Source organism: Canis lupus, chromosome 15, assembly GCF_003254725.2.
Source record: "Canis lupus dingo isolate Sandy chromosome 15, ASM325472v2, whole genome shotgun sequence".
Taxonomy (NCBI): domain Eukaryota; kingdom Metazoa; phylum Chordata; class Mammalia; order Carnivora; family Canidae; genus Canis; species Canis lupus.
In genome coordinates, this window is record NC_064257.1 from 11276038 (window position 1) to 11294516 (window position 18479).

At 35.4% G+C, this 18479-nt stretch overlaps 1 protein-coding gene across 9 annotated transcripts in view; it reads left to right on the plus strand.

The window, feature by feature from the left end:
* LOC112642495 (BEN domain-containing protein 5) overlaps nucleotides 1-18479 on the plus strand; it is a 1368880-nt gene that overhangs the window by 200932 nt on the left and 1149469 nt on the right. The window lies entirely within an intron of this gene.

Sequence of the window (18479 nt, forward strand, 5' to 3'; positions counted from 1 at the left end):
CTTCCATGGTAGATAATCCTACCATTGTCGTAATGAATTTGTGGATAAATTAAATGTGTTTAGTGTGATGTCCTAGGGAGAGTACTGTTGGAAGTTTGTGCTTGATTTCCTGAAGGCCTCATCCCATGTATCTTTTTTCTTTGCTAATTTTGATTTGTGTCTCTTTAGTACAAAAATATACTTTTCAGAGTATGACTTATTCTGGGTCCTCAGAGTCCTTCTGAACTACTAACCCTGGGGGTGACTTGTGGGGGACTCCTGACAGAGGACTCAAACTTCAAACTCTTCTTCTTAGGGTTTTATCTGGTCTTGGTTTTAGTCTTTATTAAGGTGAATCTAGGTTAGGTTATAATTTATGATGTGATACTTCTTTCTCTTTTCCCACTGGATTCTATGAGTGCTAATTAAGTGTTCAAAAAGGCCTCTATACTTAGGCTGGACTGGACCTCTTTCACCTTTCTATTCCATTATCACAGTACTTTAAGAAGAGAGTCAGTGAAACCTTGCATAGAACTGAGGAAACTGTAGAAACAAGACTACATTTAATAAGGCTTTAGGCAAAAGCATAAAGGAAAGTGAAAAAAGTCTTATTGGAAATGGGAGGAAAAGGATTCTTGTTATGTAGTGATGGAACATTTAGCAACACTGTCACTGCATTTATGTAGAAAGTTGAAAATGTACTAAGAGAACTGAGTTGATGTAGCTAAGGACATTCCTATGCAGAATGCTGAGGGGCTGCTTGGTTTCTTCTTGCTGCTTATAGCCAAATGTGGGAATAGAGAGAGAAACTAAAGAAGGACTGTTAAACATGAGGGAGCCAGAACTTGATGGTTTAAATTCTCAGCCTTTTCAGATGACAAATGGTTCTAAAGTTAATCTTTCCAGGTAAAGAAAAATACCAGGGTGCTTTCAGAAAAACTTAGTCTAGAGGTGAAACTGATGATGTGACTATAAAATCCTTTGTTGGGATCTACGAAAGACCAAAGACAAAAGGCCTTCTAAAGAATTTCGGGGTATGCTTCACCAATCCTCTCGATGAAAGAATAGGGCTTCTAAGAAGGTCAAAGATATTGTCACTCAGCAGAAATCCAAGGTAGGAAAGGGTTTGTCCTAGAGACTCACAGAAGCTGTGAGATAATAAATATTTGTTGTTTGAAGCTACTAAGCTTTAAGTTAATTTATTGTGCAGCAGTAGATAGCTAATACCAATAGGATGTAAAATCAAGTGAAATAAGGCTGTGATTCTCTCTATATAGTTTAATTTCAACCACATGAAAAAATGAATACTTACAGAAAAAGATATGAAGAGGGTTCCCTCAGATTTTAGTAAATATTTTCACTGCATGGTGGGATTTAGGGTATATGGTTATTTTATTTAATCATGGATTTAGTCATCTGCCGTTATACTTGTTATTTTTTAAAAAATATTTTATTTATTCATGAGAGACACAGAGAGAGGCAGAGACGCAGAGGGAGAAGTAGGCTCCCTGTTGGGAGCCTGATGCAAGACTTGTCCCAGGACCCAAGGACCGCAGGATCACGACCTAAGCCTAAGGCGGATGTTCAACCACTGAGCCACTCAAGTGCCCTTGTTGTTATACTTGTAATCAGAAAACATTTACCCATGTTTTGGGATTTTTTTGAAAAATATCAGTGGATAAAAGGTTTATATAATACTTAAAAGGTTTATATAATACTTTTACTTCATATTTGACAATCTCCCTGAGGGATGGTCTTTCTTAATTCATGATAACTTTACCCATAACTTATGTAAGTCCAGCCTTAGGAAACACATTTTTTCCTGGCATTTCCCTGTACTTGGGAATTAGGCTTATTGATATTCAGTGATTCTGAGAGGTATGCTTTGACACTTCTTGTGACATTTACTTCTAGCTTGTTGTTTTGGCATTCTTCCTAATGGGAAGCTACAGAGAGGGTTGAATTTGTCAGCAGGTGGTATATGGGATTTTATTTTATTATTTTTTTATTACAAGTTTTCATTTACATTCCAGTTAGTTAACATGTAGTGTCATATTGGATTTGACAAATACCTTGCCAATAGCTTTCAAGAGTTGCTAGCTGAAATTCAGCTTATACTGTAGAATTTGCAATAGGATTAGGATTCCCATTGTATATAATCTCAGAATACATTAGTATCATCGCCATACTGAAACAGGATATTAATACCATAACTGTGCAACTAATAGTACTCAATAAAGTTATGAATGTAACAACAGTAACATTATAAATCCTTTAATTTGTTGAATACCTCCTATGAATCCAGTGCAATGCTTGATGCTTTACCTATATTCCTTAAAACTTATTAATTGCTGTAAATTGTGTTTGTTTTTATTTTATGGATCAATAAATGGAGGTAATAATGCTAGTACTTGGCAGAGCTGGGATTTAAACCCAGATCTAACTATAAAGCTATGGTACTTTAGTGTTATAGGGCTTATATTTGTTTGTTCATTTGTTTTATTTTTTAGATTCCACAAAGAAGTGAAATCATGCAGTATTGATCATGCAGTATTGTTTGACTTACTTCACTCAGCATAATACCCTCTTAGGTCCATTTATTCTGTTGCAGATGGCAAGATCTTATTTTTTATGGCTGAGTAACACTCTGTTGTCTATATATATGCATCACTATATATATATATATATATATATATATGGTGACAATAGAATATACCATATATTTGTGTGTGTGCATATATATATATATATATATATATCAGAATTTCTTTATCTGTTCATCTTATCAGTGGACACAGGTTGGTTCCATATCTTGACTATTGTAAATAGTGCTGCATTAAATATGGAGTGCATCTATCTTTCTTAATTAGTGTTTTCATTTTCTTTGGTAAATACCCACTAGTGAAATTCCTGGATCATATGGTATTTCTATTTTTAAGTATTTTTTTAAGATTTTATTTATTTATTCATGAAAGACAGAGAGAGAGAGAGAGAGAGAAGCAGAGACACAGGCAGAGGGAGAAGCAGGCTCCATGCAGGGAGCCCAACGTGGGACTTGATCCCGGGTCTCCAGGATCAGGCCCTGGGCTGCAGGCAGCTCTAAACTGCTGAGCCACCCCGGCTGCCCTGTCTGCCCATTTTTAAATTGGATTTTTAGGTTTGTTTGGTGTTGTGTTGTATAAGTTCAGGGACATTTATGCTATTTCTTATTCATGACTATGACACACTGTTTTGTGTGTGTTTAGCCCTGAGTACTTGTCTCTTCAGAATACATTCCTAGATGCAGGGTTGTTGAGTCAAAGGATACACATATTTTTATATTTGGTTTTGTACTGCCAGCGACTCTCTTGAATCATGGTACTGGTTTATACTCCTGCCAGGATTTCATGAGGATATCTATTTCTTCCCACCTCTACCCACATTAGGCTCTGAGTACTGCCTCTCTTGTAATCAGATGAAAAGGCAGCTCACTTAGGCTCTGGTTGCAGAATTCCCATAGGCATGCTAGAAAATTAAATCAAAGTAGAAGAAAAGATATTATTTCCAGTAAGACAGAATCAGAGAATGTTAGAACTGAAATCACTTAGTTGCATTATCTTCATTTTCAAATATGAAAAATTTTGGGTCCACAAAGCAGAATAGAGATGACCAAGGTTACAGAGCTGGTTAGAGCCAGAACCAGGACTTGAGTACAGTTCCCTTGCCTATTAGATTAGGGATCATTTCACTGAGTTTTTTTCAGATGCTATGTCTTAAACCTCTCACTGTCATGACATAGCTTTGTATACCTATATTCCCCCGTGTTCATGATTTAACTTCTGTACTAGATTACTAAGAGTTTTGCAAGAAAGTAGTATTTATATTGATTGTTATAATGAATAAGAAAAAACTACTACATATTTCTACTTTTAAAAATAAGCCTTCTATTTAAAATAGTTCTAGATTTTTATACATTAATAAACTTTTTGTATTAAAGTGTAAGTCAGAAAAACAAAATTAACCATCTTAAATTGTACAATTCAGTGACATTTATTATATTTATAGTGCTGTGAAACTATCATCTTTAACTGGTTCCAAAATATTTTTATCTCCCTTAAAGAAAGTCTCATACTCATTAAGTAATTACTTTTCTTTTTTTTTTATAAACCTGGTCATCCTTACTCCCTGTTACTCTACCCTAACATAGCCTTTGGCAAATATGATCTATTTTCTGTCACTATAGATTTACCTATTTTGGGTATTTCACACAAATGAAGTAGCATATGTGAACTCTTGTCTTTGGCTTCTTTCACCCAGAATGATTGTTTCAAGATTTATCCATCTTTTAGCATGTATCAGTATCTCATTCTTTTTTAAGGCTTTAATAATATTCCATCAAATGGATATGCCACATTTTTTAATTCCTTCATCTGCTGATAGACATTTGAGTTGTTTGCACCCTAAAATAGTTTTTATTTTATTTTATTTTATTTTATTTATTTTTAAGATTTTATTTATTTATTCATGAGAGACACAGAGAGAGAGAGAGAGAGAGAGAGAGAGACAGATACACAGGCAGAGAGAGAAGCAGGCTCCATGCTGGGAGCCTGACGTGGAACTCAATCCCTGGTCTCCAGGATCACACCCCAGTCTGTAGGTGGCGCTAAACCGCTGCACTACTGGGGCTGCCTCCTAAAATAGTTTTAAATTTGGGGAGAAGTTGCAAAGATAGTGCACAGATGTTCTCTATACCTATTCCCAATTTCTCCTATAATTAATATCTTACATTAGTATACTATGTTTTTTATAATTAATCAACTAGTATTGATACATTATTATTAACTAAAGTTCATACATCATTCAGATTTTCTTAGTTTTTACTAGTTTTTTTTTTTTTTTTTTTTTTTTTTTTCTGGCTCAGAATTCCACTCAGGTAACAAGTTATTTTTGTCATCATGTTCCATTATGGTAATCTAGACCAAGAGAATTTGTCAGCCTTTCATTAGTTTTGATGACTTTGACAATTTTGAGAATAGTAGCCAGATATTTTTTAGAATGTCCCTCTATTTGAATTTTCTGATGTCTTTCTTGTGATTAGATGGGGGTTATTGGTTTTGAGGAGGATGACCACAGAGAGGTAAAGGCCATTCTCGTCACATATGAAAAGTACATACTATTAAATATGATGTTAACTTTGTTCACTTGCCTGAGCTAGTGTATGTCCAGATTCTTCTCTATGAAGTAACTCATTCCCCCTTTTCATACTCCACTCTTTGGAAGGTCGTTATGCGCAGCCCACACATAAAATCTGGAGAGTTATGCTCCACCTGCTTTATGGACAACTTATTTAGAATTCTATATAGGAGAATTGTCTCTTCTTGCCTCTTTATTAATTCATTTATCTCTATGTGGACTTATAAGTATTTAGTTTATATTTTGGCTATAATCCGATTCTACTTTATTGGTTACTCAAATTGTTCTAGTTTTGGCTGTTGGGAACTCTTTTAGTTGGTTCCTGTGTCCCTTTGACTTAACCTTCATTGTTTGTTTTTTTGAGCATTTCCTTATTTTCCAGCTCTAGGAGATGCTTCATGCTCTTCTTGTATATTCCCTGTCCCAACCCTTGAATCAGCAATTATTCCAAGAAGTCCTGGTTCCTTTGATTGGACTATGGTATTAGAAACCAAGGGCTGGGGCAGCCTGGGTGGCTCAGCAGTTTAGCGCCACCTTCAGCCCAGGGTGTGATCCTGGAGACCCAGGAACCAGTCCCATGTTGGGTTCCCAACATGGAGCCTGCTTCTCCCTCTGCCTGTGTCTCTGCCTCTCTCTTTCTCTCTGTGCCTCTCATGAATAAATAAATAAAATCTTAAAGAAACTGCATGCTGGGTATACTTGTTGTTTTTGGTGTGATATTGCTTCTAGGCTGTCTGTCTATTGTTGTCAATACCACAATGTCTGGAGTACTGTAGCTTTATAGGAAGTTTTGAAGGTAAGTAATCTCAATCTTCCAACTTTGCTCTTTTCTTTCAATATTGTGTTGGCTATTCTTTGACTTCTGTCTCTCCATATAAACTTAGAAATAAATGTATATATACTAACACATGTATATCTATAACTAATTCTGTATTTATCCATCTATATCTATATTACAATAAACATTAGCTCATGCCAGTATCTTCAATCTAGTTTAGTATCATATGGTTATTTTAGTTTTCCCTCCTTGCTTCTGTCCTCCTCCAACAGAGAGAAACCTGGCTCCTACCATCTGCCATCCATTTACATATTTGTTGAGTATAAGTATACTTATACAGAAGTTTCAGACTTGTGAACCTATATCTCTGTGGGGAATAACTTTACCAAGAAGAGTATGCTTATTTACATTTTCTTTTTTTTTTCAGTCATACAGCGTACTCTTAGTTTCAACAATGCTTAGGTCAGCACCAGCCTCATCAGCATTGTTACGTCATACATTCATAATACAGTTATATTATTTTGTTATTCTGTATTCCATCCCGAGTTCCCTACCTTCTAATTGAGTTTTTAAATTTTTTTTAAAATTTTATTTATTTATTTATGATAGTCACACAGAATGAGAGAGAGAGAGAGAGAGAGGCAGAGACATAGGCAGAGGGAGAAGCAGGCTCCATGCACCAGGAGCCTGATGTGGGATTCGATCCTGGGTCTCCAGGATCGCGCCCTGGGCCAAAGGCAGGCACTAAACCGCTGCGCCACCCAGGGATCCCAGAGTTTTTAAAATTTTATATAGATTTAGGCTCTCATTTTGTGCTAATAAATTCTGTGCATTTTGATAGCTTTTTTAACAGACTTAATTTTTTAGAGTGGTTTTAGGCTCATAAAAAAGTTTAACAGAAGGTACAGAGATATCTGATATACTTCTGTCTACACAGCTTCTCCTTCTATCTTAGTCCATCCTGGCACCATTACAAAAATACCGTAGTGGGGATATCTTATAAACAACAGAAATTTATTTTCCACAATTCTGGAGGCTTGGAAGTCCGAAATCAAAGCACCAGTAGATTTGGTGTCTGATGAAGAACCATTTCCTGATTCATAGCAGGCTTTTTTTTTGCTGTGTCCTCACAAGGCAGAAGGGATGAAGGAGCTCAATAGTGCCCATTTTTTAAGAACACTAATTCTGTTCATGACCTCAGAGCCAATTACTTCTCAAAAGTTCTATCTCTGAATACTGTCACATTGGGGATTAGGTTTCAAGATAGAAATTGTGTGTGTGTGTGGGGGGGCTACTTTCATTCTATCCGAGTTCACTATCAGAGCTCCGTACCAGAATGCTATATTTGTTACATTCAAACTTATGTTGACACATAATTATCACCAAACATCCATAGTTTTTGTTAGTGTTCACTCTTGGTATATTGTATGTTTTATGGGTTTGGACAAATATATAATGACACGGATCTACCATTATAGTATCACACTAAGTAAAAAATCCTGTTTTCTGACTATTCATCCCTCACTCCCCAACTCCTGAGAACCATTGATCTTTTTATCGTCTTCATAATTTTGTCTTTTCCAGAATATTATGTTGTTGGAATCAAATAGCAGGTAGACTTTGCAGACTGGCATTTTTCACTTAGTAGTATGCATTTAAGATTCCTCTGTGTCTTTTCATGACTTAATAGCTCACCTAGTTCTAGTGCTGAATAATAGTTTGTTGTCTGGGTGTCCTGTAGTTTATTAATCCATTCACCTATTGAAGGGTATATTGCTTGCTTTCAAATTTTGGCAATTTTGAATAAAATTACTATATAAACACCCATATGCATAATTTTGTGTGGACATTGTTTTCAACTCCTTTGGGCAAATACCAAGGAGTGCAGTTGCTGGATCATAGGATAAGAGTGGGTTTAGTTTTGTAATAAACTGCCAAATCGCCTTTCAAAGTGGCTGTACCATTTTGCATATCCATCAGCAGTGAATGGGAATTCCTGTTGCTCCACATCCTCATCAGTATTCGGTGTTAGTGTTCTGAATTTTGGTTATTCTAGTAGGTATGTGGTGGTATCTTGTTGTTTTAATTTGCAATTCTGTAATAATATGTGATTTTTAGTATCTTTTTCATATTTTTTTTTTTTGGCACCTGTGTATCTTCTTTGCTGAGATGATTTTTCAGGTCTTTGACCTAATTTTCAATAAAGTTGTATGTTATTGTTGAATTTCAAGAGTTGTTTGTATTTTTTAGGTAACAGTCCTTTATCAGATATGTTTTTTGCAAATATTTTTTTCCCGGTCTGTTGCTTGTCTTTTCATTCTCTTCACATTGTCTTTTGCAGAGCAGGTTTTTTTTTTTTTTTTTTTCCCCCAGAAGTTTTTAATTTTAAGGAGTTCCAACTCCTTCATTCTTGCTTTCATGGATTGTGCCTTTGGTATTGTATCTTAAAACTCATCACCATACCCAGTGTCACTTATGTTTTCTCCTATTATATCTTTTAGTAATTTTATAGTTTTGTGTTTTATATTTTTATCTATGACTCATTTTGAGTTAATTTTGGAGAAGAGCATAATGTCTGTGTCTAGATTAATTTTTTTGCATGTGAATGTCCCATTGTTCCAAAACCCATTTGTTGAAATATCTGCTAGAAAAGTTTTGCCTTTGCTCCTTTGTCAAAGATTAGTTGCCTATATTTATGTAGGCTTATTTCCAGATTCTTTAATCGGTTCCATTGACCTGTTTGTCTATTGTTGTCAATACCACAATGTCTGGAGTACTGTAGCTTTATAGGAAGTTTTGAAGGTAAGTAATCTCAATCTTCCAACTTTGCTCTTTTCTTTCAATATTGTGTTGGCTATTCTTTGACTTCTGCCTCTCCATATCAACTTTGAAAAAAGCTTATTGATATGCAGAAAGTAACTTGTGAGGATTTTGACTAGGCTTGCATCAAATCTATAGATTAATTTGGAGAACTGTCATCCTAGCAGTATTGTCTTTTTATCCATGAACATATAATATCTTTCCATTTATTTATTTCTTTGGTTTCTTTCATTAAAAAATTGCATACATTAAGGTTCATTCTTTGGCTGTAATGGTCATGTGGTTTGATAACTTTTGATTGCCAGTTTTAGAAAGAAGACAGCTTAATGCGGTGGCTATGACACATAGCTTGTAATAAATATACTTGGAATCCCAGGATTTGCATCAAAAGAGGCAGCTTGTCCAGCTACCCAGAAGTGACATTTACTGAAACTATGATGGATTCTAAGAGATCTAAGACTGTCTCCTACTAAAAGCTGTAAAGGGATCTTCAAAGTAGGGCACTAAAAAACATTCTGATGACCTAATGATGCATAGGCTTCCATCATGATGTGATCTTGGCTAGGCTACTTTTCCCTTCAGGGCCTCAGTTCATTTGTAAAAAGTGTGTGTAACATTTCTATTCTAGTTCTGATATATTATGTACTTCTCTTCCCCTCTTCCAATAAGGGGAGAAATGACAGCTTAGCTCTGTACACAACCAGTTGAAAGTAAGGACTGGCCTTTTGACTTAATGAGTAGCATTTTGGGAAGAGTACATCTAGCCCTACCACTGAATTCCAAGCTATATAATTCAGGGTAAATTTCAAAAATTCTGTTTCACTTCTGTCATTAATAAAAGGTGGCTATTAATAGAACCAGCATTTGTTCTGTTGTAAAGGTGTGTATGTATGTGTGTGTGTGTGTGTGTGTGTGTGTGTGTGTGTGTATATATATATATATATATATATATATATATATATATATATAAAATCTCACATAGTAAGTGCTATATAACAGTGAACTTTTCCTAATCCTGTTATGTGAAGTATATTGGACCAAATGATGTGTGAAACTAAGAAGCACAGCTGCAAACAGAGCCGCCTCCTCCAAGATGAGACTTTAGTGGCACCCTGTCAGTCTCCATGTGGTTTGGTGGAGCAGAAGAACTGGTATCTTCCACACATAGGAAATCACAACCATGTTAGCTGAAAAGTCTTTGACCCAGAGGCACAGCCTAATCCAAATAGTCTGTGACACTTACAGAAACAGAAGTAGATCATCAGGCTTAAATTTCAGATTGTAAGGCTGTGCTCCTACCTTCAGGGTAGAGGCTGACCTGGGAGAAGTTATAGGATTGTTATGAGAAGATTTCTGGTACATTTTTGTGGCCTTTTAAATCTCTGGTTTAGAAGTACTTAGAAGAGCAGGAGGCAGGAGGCATGACCTGGATAGGCTGTGGACAACAAAGAATGAAGCAAGAGGTGAGGAGAGAATAAGTGGATTTATCTTGTGTATGCCCTCTTAATGACAATTTGTGATGACAGGGTTGCAGACATCTGGATTTTATGCCTATAGGCAATGACTGATTGACAGGGATAGGCACGTTCCTTCAGTAGTTTTAGTTCATTTATCATGTATTAAACATCGGCAGAGTGCCTGTAATGTGCCAGCCTGTGCTAGATTCTGATGTGGAGAAGAATCAGACGTGATCCTTATGAAGGCTTACATACATGTAAATGGAGGGTTGAAATATATAGTAGAGGTAGGGACAGACTTCTAAGAGCTGCAGCACAAAACTAATGGCCTAGGGGTGGGTTGTTAAGATTGAGAAAGGCTATATTGAAGAGCTGACATTTCAGCTGAATATTTATGGAGAAGTATAAAATTTCCAGCTAGCTCAAATAGCTGAGGAATTCTAGGCAGATAGAATAACATTGGGTTATGGAGCCAGAAGTAATTCAACATCAGAGATTTTCACCTATAAAGCAGGATGGAGGAGGGTAGAGGGTTTTTGAAATAAACCATATTTAAAATTAATCTTACTTTATTTTGTTTTTCTTGCCAAGAGTCTTAAAAATATACTTAATATGTTTTATACTTAATATATTTTGGCGGTCTTTTTATAGTGATGTTTATAAATATATTTTTAATCCTTTCTTAAGTCTAATTGGAACTTAAAATTTTGTCATATTTATTTCACATTATTTTTTGGGGGGTTCCCCATTTATCATCACTAATTCTACATCTCTTTCTTCCTTCTCAAGAAGTAATAGCTCCCCTGAATTTTATCTTTAACATTTTCTTTTATTTTTTTAATTTTAAAAAAATTTTTAAAAAATTTTTATTTATTTATGATAGTCACAGAGAGAGAGAGAGAGAGGCAGAGACATAGGCAGAGGGAGAAGCAGGCTCCATGCACCGGGAGCCCGACGTGGGATTCGATCCCGGGTGTCCAGGATCGCGCCCCGGGCCAAAGGCAGGCGCCAAACTGCTGCGCCACCCAGGGATCCCTTATCTTTAACATTTTCATGTCTCCTTTAAACTATTCTTTTTTTTTTTTTTTTAAGACTTTATTTATTTATTCATGACAGAGAGAGAGAGAGAGAGAGAGAAAGAGAGGCAGAGACACAGGCAGAGGGAGAAGCAGGCTCCATGCAGGGACCCTGACATGGGACTCAATCCCAGGTCTCCAGGATCACACCCCGGGCTGAAGGTGGCACTAAACTACTGGGCCACCGGGGCTGCCCTTTTTTAAACTATTCTTACAGATTTGTAGTTATAAACAATTTATATCATTTTACATGTATCATTCTCCAGCTTGCATTTGTTCTTCAAATTAAATATGTTTTGTTCAAGTTAAAACATGTGATTTTAGTTTATTTAACTATTGTATTATATTCAATTATGTGACTGTGCCCTAATTTATTTAATCTCACATTAGTGGATAATTTATTTTTCTTGTAAATAGTTCTATATGTGCCAAATTTCCTATAGTGTATGTTTAGAGAAACAATTGCTGAGTCAAAAGATAGCAACATTTTCTGTTACTGTTAAAGCACTCACTTAGGTTATTGAAATATATTATCAGTTGTTTATGAGAGTTCTCCTTTCTTTGCATTTTTGTACTTAATGTCAGATTTTTACATTTTTTGCCAATCTGATGCATATTAAATGGTATTTCATGTCGTTTTCCTTTGCATTTCCATGTTCTCTTATGAGCTCTCATTATTTATTGGTATTTCAGATTTCTTATGTGAATTTTCTTCTCAGTTGCCCATTGCATTTAAAAAATTATATTGTTATACTTATTTTATTGATTCAGGAATTCTTTAGATACTCTCAATATTAATTCTTGTGTATTACAAGCTATCTTTGTTTATGGCAGATACATTTGTGTATGGTTTCATTTTTTGAGCAAAAATTCAAAATGGTAATATAGCCAGATTTATCTAGACTTTTTTAGGGTTTATGCTTTTCATGTCTTATGAAATGAATCCTTTCCTCTACCAAGATCATCAAGATATTCTCATATCTTAATTTCCAAAATACTTTAAGTTTTCTTCGTATATTTTTTTCTTTAATTCATGTGGAGTTGATTTTTACATGTAGTGTGAGGTGAGGATCTAATTTTCCCCAATATGGATAATTAATTTTTCAAGCACCATTCAGTGAATAGTTTATCATTTCCTAAAGTTTTGAAACATTATGTCTGTTACATATGAAGTTTCATATATGCTTGTCCATTTTCCATCTATTTTATTCCATTTTATTTATTTGACTGTTTCTGTGCAATAATGCCCTAATGTATGGATTCTGTATTCCTAAATTAATTCATAATAGCTATTATGTTGAGTCCTCCTACCTTATTCTTTAAAAAATGTTTTGGCTACTATTATTCTGTTGTTCATTTATATTTTAACAGTAATTTTAGGGTAAACATTTTAACTTCTGGGAAAAAATAAACCTTTGCTGGAATTCTGACTGTAATAGCATTGACATAGTTTATTTTGGATATTGAGTTTTTCTTTTTGTAAATGTAGTGTATCTTATATGTGTCTCCATTTGTTCAGGATCTTGTTAAAAAATGCTGCTCTTTATAGTATTTTAGAGATTTTGGAATCTTAGGTATATCTATATTTTAAAGATTTATTTATTTTTAGAGAGAGAGATAAAGAGGGAGAGGGAGAGAGATAGAGGGAGAGAGAGACAGAGAAAGAATGAGCAAGAGGGACAGAGGGAGAGGGAGAGAGAATCCCAGGCAGATGCCACACTGAGTATGGAGCCTGAAGTGAGGTTCAGTCTCACAACCCTGAGATCCTGACCTGAGCTGAAATCAAGAATTGGATGCTCAAATGAATGTGTCACCCAGGAGCCCCTGTTAGGTATATATTTTAAAGTATTTTATAGTTGATATTGTTATTCTGGATGAATGCCTTTCTGTTATTTTTTAACCAGTTATTATTAGTGTATGAAATGCTAATGAATTTTATATGTTCAGTTTTTAATCTAGTAAACTTGTAAGCAGCCTTAATAGTCTAACAATTATAGATTCTTGTGGATTTTCTGTGTAAATAAATACGCTATATATTTGCAAATAGGGATGGCTTTGCTTTTTCTTTTCTAATTCTTGTGCTTTATTTTTCTTGTTTTACTGCATTGGCCATAATCTGATATATCATGGTCAACAGAAGTGATATAAAAGTAATCCTTTCTTTATTTTTATGGAATGAATATTCTAAATCCTAAACTTATCCGTTTAAAAGTCTTATTACACTGTTGTATATTTGACGAGTAAAATTTATATTCTGATTATTCACTTGTGAGTTGCCTTCCTCAGTGCTTTTTTTTTTTTTAATTGGTAAATAAAAGCTTACCTTTATTGAGAAATACTTTTGTTTAATTCCTTTTCTCTCCTACTGTGTTCATACCTTCCTTTTGATTGTCTCTATCTGGTTTCACCGGGTTTCCAGTTCAAAAAAATTGTAATGGCACTTTGAGGGTTCTGTCAGTGATACTGGAGTATCAAAGATTCAATCACTGAAATTATTTCTGGTATGGGTTTTGTCTTTTACTGAGACCTGAAGCAGTAGGTAGCAGCAATTTCCTTTAGCTTTCTTTGACATGTCACCGAACTCCATCCTAGAGTCTGACTTAAATTGGGAGACTAGCTTCAATCTGTCACAGTAGAGCAATTTTAGTGTCTCTTACCACAAAAGAACTGTTAAAAGATGAATGGAGATATATTAAAAAATCATAAGGGTTTATTTGAGGAAAAGCTGATTCAAATTGGGCAGTGCCAAACTAGTAGTAGGTTTTTTCTTAAAAAAAGATTTATTTATTTATTCATGAGAGACACAGAGAGAGAGAGGGAGAGAGAGAGAGAGAGAGAGGCAGAGACACAGGCAGAGGGAGAAGCAGGCTCCATGCAGGGAACCCGACATGGAACTCGATCCCGGGTCTCCAGGATCACACCCTGGGCCGAAGGCGGCACCAAACCGCTGAGCCACCCAGGCTACCCCAAACTAGTAGTAGTTAGAGGCATTCCATGGACAGGAGCTAGGAGAAAGATTTTGATGGAGGAGATGTGGAAGGAAAGCAAGGAAATTATCTGATTGGCTACAGTAAGTGATTGACTTATTTGGAAAAGCCTAGTTGGCTGTTTGTGTTTGTTCTTAAACTTGACATATTACGGGTTTAGATTATGGCTTGCTTACTTAGGCGACTAAGGCATTAGAGCTACTGCAGTCTAACAGGCCTCCTTCTTTAATTAAATAGAACAAAGCTCTTGGTCATCTTGCCCTACTTATCAGTCTGGAGCCCAGTAGGCTCATAGCTTCTACCTGCATTCATTCTTGAGTTCTTTCATTTCTGGTCCATACAGATATTCTTATTTTTTTAAAACTGAGATATATCTTTGTGGTTGTATCTATAATTGCTATATATTTGGAACAGAGAGAAAATATAAAATATGAAGATACTGAGCTATCTTGATCAGGAGTCAAAATATGTGTTTTTAATCAGTATAATATCCAGTATATTGATATTCCAAAAATTATTTTATTTGAAATTCAAATTTTAAAGAAGTGGAACAACTGAAAAATATTGGGAAGCTAGTATAAAGTGTTTTGTATAAAGTAAACTTTTTGGTAAGGCTAGATGGAATATGGGGAAATTGGTCACATTGTAGTAGATGAGGCTAGAAATAAAGACAATGGCAACTTTCAGTATTTTGCTGAGTGAGTCATTGAACACAGAATTAAAGAGGAGAGTGATATGGTTAGGTTTGCATTTTGGGAAGATCTGGCAGCAATATGGATGATGGGTTAGTGGCATAGAACCAAGTAACAGATAAAACAATTAGGTGAGAATTGAAGTCTTAACTAAAAGCAGTGCAAGAAGAATGGAAAGTGATGTGGCTTTTCTTTTCTTCTGATTACTTTGATAAAATTATCACTTGACAAAATCAAGCTGCTTTTTGAGAGTCTTTGTTAAACTTCACAGTGTGATGGATTCTGGGAGGATTTTCCTACAGTGTGTGAGAGGAGCTAATTCTGTACTCAAGAACAGCTATGTTTGGAGAAGTAAGGATTATTTAAGAAAGTAAAAAGGGAAATTAGAATTTTTTAAATAATAATTGACTTATGTTAGTTTAGCATTTTCTAGGATGAATGCCAGCATTTAAGTAAGGTTGGGGCATAAAAAGAAGCCCAGGCCTGTGTGAGTGGCAGCTGAAGTGAGACTGGATTAGAAATCAGAGAACCAAAATTGACTCCAATCTGATTTAATACAGTGAAAGTCTGAAGTAAGTCACTTCCCATTTGGGCATCATCCAATATTCCTTGTATGTAGAATGAACTCTAAAGTTTCTTCTAATATTCAAGAGATTATAAGTCTCTATTAGGGGTGTAGTTAGAGGGGAAGTAATTCCAAAAATGAAAATATTGGCTTGCTCCTTTGTTATCTTGGCCTATTGATAGAGGCATTGTGATTGTTAGAGGAGATAATGCTGATCATAAGGGTTAGCGTGCTGGTTAATTTTGTGTGACAATTGTGTTTGGGCCACAGTGTCCAAATATTTGATCATAGTCTAGATGCTGCTGTGAAGGTATCTTTTAAATGAGATTAACATTTAAATCTTAGAATTTGAGGAAAGTGAGTAAAGCAGATTATATTCCGTAATATGGGTATACTTTATCCAATTGGCGAAGATTTTAAGAACAGGAAAAGACTGACTCTCTTAAAGAAGGAATTCTGCCTGTAGTCTTACTTTGAGCTCAAGTTGGAATATCACCTCTTTACTGGGTTTTCAGCCTGATGAGCTACCCTGTGGGTTTTGAATTTGCCAATCTCCAAATTCCTGTGAACCAATTCATTAAATAAATCTCTCTCTTTCTGTGTCACGTACATATACACACAGACCGTATTGATTGTTTCCCTGGAGAACCTGACTACTATCACATTTAGATTTTGAATCTTTCAAGATAAAAAATAAATGTTTTTATGTCAAGTTGGTTAGGTTTTGAAAATGATTTGCATCATCTGATTATTAAACATTTGCTTGTATTGTAGGAACGATGGTAGATTTATCAATGAATAACTTAGTGTCTTTATCCTCAGTGAGCTCACGTTTAGTTGGGAAGACAAGGCTTAATATTGTGAACAATCGGGATCCCTGGGTGGCGCAGTGGTTTGGCGCCTGCCTTTGGCCCAGGGCATGATCCTGGAGACCCGGGATCGAATCCCACATCGGTCTCCTGGTGCATGGAGCCTGCTTCTCCCTCTGTTTATGTCTCTGCCTCTCTCTCTCTCTCTCTCTCTCTCTCTGTGACTATCATAAATAAATAAAAATTAAAAAAAATATTGTGAACAATCAAGTAATTTAATTATAGGTAAATAATCTGAGGACAAAGATATGAAAAATATGATAAGGTCTCTGGTTAGTTGATAAATACTAGTTTAGAGATTAAATGCTTTTAAATATAGTTGATCATTGTAGGTTAGGAAAAGCTTATGAGAGGAAAAAAGCCAACATTAATTAATTGTAACATTTAATTCCAGAAGATTCTGATACTTGCTCCTGTGGGTTCTGGCATTATTATCTCTGTTTTAGTCAGAATTTCTCAGAGGTAATAAGTGTCACATAGTTATACAACTTTAAGAATTAGAGTCTGAAAAATATACCCTCATCCCCACTACCCATTTCTGCTGAAATAATTTCATGGAGGCAGGGCTCTAGTAGGATCTTGAGATTTAGGTAGTCTAGTTGCAAAGCTGAGTCAGCAATGAGCAAAGGACAGGTATAAGACTCAGTTCTGGTGTCCTTTTCTTTAGAAGAGTTTATGTAAAAAGCATGAGGAAAAAGTCTTTGCCAAGATGGTGGGAAGATAGTACATAAATTTATTCTTGAATTGTCAAATCCTTGAATAAAGCTATCAAGGGTATGCTGTGAAGTGGGTTTGACTAGCTCAGAGACATGGTTTGGCTTCTAGCCCTGTCCATAGCTGACCCATTTTCAACATTTTAAGTGGCATAATGGAGCACAGTATTTCCTTACTCTAGAAATGTTTCTGTTTATTTATGTTAATGGGCATTGTGCTTGATTCAGTTTGTGGGAGTCTGCTAAACTTCATTATAAATTACAGGGGATGTTTGTCTTACATATACTTTGTTTTATCATCAATATATTAAACACAAGTTTTATGATCTCAGTAAAAGGCAATTGTTTATTTGAGCTGGGAAACTCCTTGGAAATACATCAGTTTCTCAGAACTGGCTTGCTTTAGGATCAAGTCTAGTATTTTATAGGATGGATTTTCCTTTCTCTGTAAGATAATGACTCTGTCAGTCATTGGTTCACCCAGACAGGTTACAATTCACTCACTTGGTTTTCAAAATATTTGTAGTTAATCTTAGCATATCACCAAAAATCGAATCCCTCTGCCTACTTTCCTAAGCAGCGTCAAGTGGCTGGTTGGGGGTTGAAATAAATTTAACAAATAAAAATAAAAGAGCCAAAACATTGGGATGCAAAAAACTATTAATGAAAGCCTTCTTGATAAAACAGCGATCGGGACACTCGGTTGGTCAGACCTGCAATTAGGATGGTTCTTGGCATTAGACATTGAGAAACTAGAACATTTATCCAGAATGTGATCAGGATACTGAGTGGGAGATCAGGACATTTGAAGAATAGTTGAAGGTGTTGAGTTTCAAGGAGAAACAATTTTACTTGAATATGATGATTATGGGACTCCTTGGGTGGCTCAGTGGTTTGGCGCCTGCCTTTGGCTTGGGGTGTGATCCTGAAGTCCCAGGATTGAGTTCCACGTGGGGCTCCCAGCGTGGAGCCTGCTTCTCCCTCTGCCTTTGTCTCTGCCTCTCTCTCTCTCTCTCTCTCTCTCTCTCTCTCTCTCTATGTCTATCATGAATAAATAAATAAATAAATCTTTAAAAAAAAGAATGTGATGATTATTATTAAATATTTGCAGTTCTGTCATGTGGAACAGCAATGAATTTTTTTGCATGAATTCAGAGAGCTTAACTCAAATAACTGCATAGAAACCAAGTTCTGTTTAATATAAGTAATAATATGAATAAAAGTTATTTAATAAACATAGCTTTCCAGGAACGCATTTATCAATAATGTGTTGATGGCATGCAAACAGAGATACTGAAGATACATTGGTCAATAAACAGTGTGTGCTTGATAAAATCAAAGAATTAATTGAATGAAAAAAATCAAGAATTT